General features: G+C 37.4%; 1 pseudogene; it reads left to right on the forward strand.

Moving 5' to 3' along the window:
- The first annotated feature begins 713 nt into the window (after positions 1 to 713).
- LOC123000738 (gamma-aminobutyric acid receptor-associated protein-like) lies at positions 714 to 1,305 on the forward strand (annotated as a pseudogene).
- The last annotated feature ends 4,252 nt before the right edge of the window (positions 1,306 to 5,557 follow it).

Genomic DNA, 5,557 nt, shown 5'->3' on the forward strand with positions numbered 1-5,557 from the left:
AGAAGGAAGACGAAATCTCAAAACACTTTTCTCTGAAGTACTAAGACAAAACAAAATCAAATCAAAGCAATAAAACTTCCAAATTGATACAAGTTACATTAAGCAACACCAATAAATATGAATGAATGAATGAATGAATGAATGAATGAATGAAACAGCATGTTCTTTCTTCTGATTCACTTTTATTCCTTATTTCATTGATGGCTACACTATAAACAACAGAAAAATGAACATCATATTTTCTACTCTTTGTAAGCCTCTCCCGTAGCACTCACACATAAGTGTCCGCTAAACATTTTAAATTCAGTTGGATTTTTTTTCCAGTATGGTAGAAATGATGATACTTTTTCAGCTACTTTCCCTTTTATATATTTTCAAGATACTTTAAAAGTAAGCAATTTACTGTTAAGTGTCTCATAAATGAAAAAAATGAGTTATTATTGTTATTTTACTAGCTCTGTCTTCTTGTGTCTACACAGAGCTTTTCCATCAATAACTCTGTCTTTTGGGATGGTACTCAAAAGGGTGTCTCTCAATCATACCTTGCTACACATTTTTTTTTTTTTAACATGGAAGAATTTTCCTTTGGGGCGTTATGAGGAGTAATTTGCAGTGAACTTAGAAACATATTGTCTTGGGCTCCTCCACTCCCACCCACACCCCATCCCCCCGGTTCCCTCAGCTCAGGCTGGTCCAGCCCAGGTCCTGGGAGGATGAAGTTTGTGTATAAAGAGGAGCATCTGTTCAAGAAGTGCTGCCCTGAGGGTGAGAAGATCTGAAATACCTGGACTGGATTCTGGCAATAGTAGAAAAGGCTCCCAAAGCTCGGATAGAAGACCTGGACAAAGAGAACTAACTGGTGCCTTTTCATCTCACAGTTGGTCAGTTCCACTTTTTGTTTTTTTCCTAAGCTTGCTTTATTTATTTATATGAGAGAGAGAGAGTTCATGCGAGCGGGGGCGGGGAGGCACAGAGACAGAGGGAGAGAGAATCTCCAGCAGGCTCCCTGCCGAACACAGAGCCAAATGTGGGGTTCAATCTCATGACCCTGAGATCATAACCTGAGCTGAAATCATGAGTTTCATGAGCCACCCAAGCCCCCCTACGGTTGGTCAGGTCTACTTCTTGATCTGGAAGCAAATTCATCTCTGAGCTGAGGATGTCTTGTTTTTCTTTGTCAACAATGCCATTCCACCCACCAGTGCCACAATGGGTCAACTATACCAGGGACACCATGAAGACTTCTTTCTATACATCGCCTACAATGACGAAAGTGTCTCTGGTCTAAGAAGCTGCTGCCCCTGAGATGGTGGGTCCCAATCTACAGAGAGAGAGGTGGCCACCCATCCTTGACCTACTCCTCCTTCAGGTTCACCCAGCACGTCCTTTCTTCAGGACCTGTACTTCCAAATGTTTGAGGCTTTCCTCCAGCCCCTCTTAGCAGCAGGGTTAATGGGGGGGGGGTGGCTTCTCATACCTCTCCTTTCCTCCCTTTCTCTTACCACATTTCTGACTCTGCTTAGACTTCTTGATTGTCAGTCTCTGTCACATCCAGGGAGAGCCATGACCCGTGATAATGATTGAAAGGTAAAAAAAGGCAAAATTACTGTACATAGTTTCCTTAATAATATTTGTTTATAACCCAGAACATGCCTTCCATAGAGTATAAAACTTTAGTGGGGGATTCCAAATATGCAATACCAACAGTCATTACCTCTATCATCACCAGTAACAACTAAATAAATACCTCCATGATAGAAGTGTGAGGAAAATTCCTCTCTGGTCAGAAAGGTAGTGTTAAAATGCCTGTGTATTCAGCTGAGAGAAACAGGATAACATCTTTGTATTTATTGCTGTAACATTTTCCAGTTATGGTAGTTTCAGTTTATAATATTTCTTATGAAAAAGCTAAATAAAAATAAATAGTAAGAGACTGTAAAGAAACCCATTTAGGATGAATGTTCAGATTATAAATACTGAACACATGAGTGATTACCAGCATAATGCACATGGATAGCCTACTTCAATGTGTCAAAAAATTGCAAAAGTAGCACTTTATTAATAGATGACATAATGATATTTTAATATTTTTGTCATCAGGAAGCTGCTTGGCTGCAAATGATCTTCACTGGAAGCATTTGGTGATGAGATGTTATTTTTTTTGAAATATGTGTAAATTTTTCCATCAAACCTTCAGTTAAAAATACTATCTCAGAAATGCAATTTTCCTGAATTTTTTTAAATAAAGCATCCTAGAAATATTCATTTACATGAAAATCTATTTCAATAGCTATAAAACAGTCATGCTAGTTACAAGAGGTAGATTTTGTCCTAATTTTTGTATATGCTATTGAGCTACAAGAATAAAAATCTCACCAAAAAATTAGTTTAATGGAAATTAAGACTATGAATGCACAACAAAGCTAACACTACCAGTTGAAAATGGTTTTAAAAATAAAAAGAATCATTCAAATCAGTGCTAAGTACAAAGGAAATTGGGATTCAATTTCCAACCTTTAATGAAATAGTTTCATGTTTCATAGACTTTTTTTCTAAAGATGTTTTTTCGAGTCCTCCTCCAATCTTCTTTTAAATACTCCATAATTTTAAAGGCTATTGACAAAGGATGTAGCAAAAATTCAACTGCAATATATCCTGACTGCCTTGGAATATGTGATACTCATTCATTCATTTATTCACTCAACAAACGCTTATTAAATGCCTACTCTTGCCGAGTCATGTTCCCTGAAAAAAATTCTTCCCTTGTGATCTAGTGGAGAAGCAATTAATAACGAAAGTAAGTGAAATAGATAGCATGTTAAAAAAATAATTACGAAAAGGGAAAAAAAATGATGCTTAGTGAGATTAGAAATGCCTGAGGGAAGAGTATCCATGGAAAGCTTCTCAGAGAAGATGGGCTTTGAGTAAAAATGGGTTTGAAAAGCTAACAAATTAGCCATGCAGATATTAGATGGAGGAATATCCTTCTGCTGGGGTAAGGGCTTGCCTGATATGTTCAAGAAACAGGTCAGATGGGACACCTGGATGGCTCAGTTGGTTGGGCGTCTGTCTTCAGCTCAGGTCATGATCCCAGGGTCCTGGGATTGAGTCCCACATCAGGCTCCTTGCTGGGCAAGGAACTTGCTTCTCCCTCTGCCTGCTGCTCCTCTGTCTCTCTCTGACAAATAAATAAATAAAATCTTGAAAGAAGAAAGAAAGAAAGAAAGAAAGAAAGAAAGAAAGAAAGAAAGAAAGAAAGAAAGGGAGAAAGAGAGAAAGAAACCAGAGACCTTTGTGGCCAGAGCTGAGAGAACAAAGAGATGAACAGAGTTGTCAGAACAGTAATGAGAAGCCAGCTATGGAGAGTCTTAGAAGGCGTCATAGGGATTTGGCTTAGCTATGAATGAGATGGGAGTCATTGGAAAGTTTTGAGTAGAGGACTGACATCATTCATCTGAAATATTAACATGATCTCTCCGACTGTCCTGGTAAAAAGACGTTATAGGGAGCAAGGCCAGAAAGGGACATAGTCAAATTGTTTTCCACCTATTTCTTAAACAAGAAAATATTGACTTCTGTGGCTTGAAGATGTATCCTTAATAAGTCTACATTATATATTCTTATATATCACATATAACAGTAATATATATCATTTTTAAGATTTCAGACATTAATATATGTAAGATATTATATAAAAGTTACACATGTACGTACCACTTAGGTTAAGCAATCAAAAATAACCACCCACAGCCTGTGAAGATTGCCCTGCCTCGAGATGACGCCTTCTTCTTCCTCATCCCAGAGATAATCGCTACCATGAATGTAATGGTTATGATGCTATGATTCATACTTCACATTTTTTTAAAGGACATCTATGATTGTAAGTGTATTTCCTTTTCATCCATTAATAGTGTGTCGGGGAAAGAGAAATCCTTCAAGTGTTTCAAACAGAGTGAAGGTAATGCAGTGAATTGTTTACAAAATGTTGGAAAGATGAGGAAGTAAAAACAGATAAGAAGACAACCCAGAGTCCGCAAGAGCTTGGATACTTTAACCCTGAAGCTGCTGCCACCAGGATGATTCTACCAACAAAAGGTGCAAAGCCAGGAGCCTGTATCCCTGCCTGTGTCCTGGAGAAGCTCAGGAGACCGAAGTCCCTGAGGCAGGGGCTTCCCTCCTCCACACAGAGGCCAGAGACACCTGCCGCTGTAAGGCCACCAAGGCCCAGCTACAACCATGGAAGAAAGAAAGGTGATAAAGAGAAAATGGAAACTAGCTGGTAATGAAATCTAGGAAAAGTAGTTTTCAGACTTTCAGCTCTCTGCCATATATAGAAAAAACACGACAGGTTGGAATAGAGTGCGGAAAAATTCAACAAATAGCCAGTACACTTCAATATAATCTTAATTTTTAAAGGATTTGTTTTTTATCCCATTAGGTAGATCTTTAAAATTTCCCAGAATTAATTTCTGTCTTGGTGTAGAGGTTCAACTTTACTTTTTCTTAATATACTACTAATAATTGATATTTATACCACAGGCTCCCAAAAAAACAATACCAATTTTATCATATTTTATGCTTACCCATTTATTAAGTTCTTTTTCAGGGCTCTGTTTTCTATTGCATAAATAAATATATTTAATTATCTCCGTACCAGTAATGATAGCTTATGGGCCTTAGATCAGGCAGGAAACGTTTCTCCACATTAATCTTTTTTAATATATTCTTAGTTATTCTTGGCAACTATCTCTTTCAAATACAATTTAAGATTGCGGACTTTTCTAATAAATTCTGTGGGAAATTATTAATTGCCTTAAATTCACAGAATAATTTTGACATTATATATTTATGTTACTGATTGGTATCATATCATTATGAATGTGGTATCATATCCTTAATCTCTCTTCATAAAGTTCGATGTTTTTCCACACACAAGACTTTATCTTTTGTTATATTATTCCTGATTATTTTTTGCTGTTGTTACTATAAGTAGTATCCTTCTTTTAATTACTGTAAAAGGCTAATTTGTGACGAGCATAGAGGAGCACAACTGGTTTTCAAAATGTGTGTCTTATATCTGGGATGTACTTTTTATTTCCGTGACTTATTCATTCCATACCTGGAAGCCTGTACCTCCCACTCCCCTTCATCCATTTTACCCATCCCCCACCCCCTACCCCCTGGTAACCATCAGTTTGTTCTCAGCATTTATAGGTCAGATTCTGCTTTTCGTTTGTTTATTCACTTCTTTTTTTTTAGATTCCACATATAAGAGAAATCATATGGTATTTATCCTTCTCTGATCGACTTTTGACTTATTTACTTAACATCCATCATCTCGTAGATACAGAACTTAAAAAATGGGGAAAAAAAGAAAAACATTTCTCCTCAGATGAGAACTTTTAGGATGTACTCTCTTAACAGTTCTAGATATCACACAGCAGTTACCGGTAGTCACCACGTTGTGCATAGCATCCCTAGTACTTACTCACCTTATAACTGGGAATTTACACCTTTGACCACCTTCCTCCACTCCCCCCCCCCCCGCCACACACCT

Source organism: Ursus arctos, unplaced genomic scaffold, assembly GCF_023065955.2.
Source record: "Ursus arctos isolate Adak ecotype North America unplaced genomic scaffold, UrsArc2.0 scaffold_10, whole genome shotgun sequence".
Taxonomy (NCBI): Eukaryota; Metazoa; Chordata; class Mammalia; order Carnivora; family Ursidae; genus Ursus; species Ursus arctos.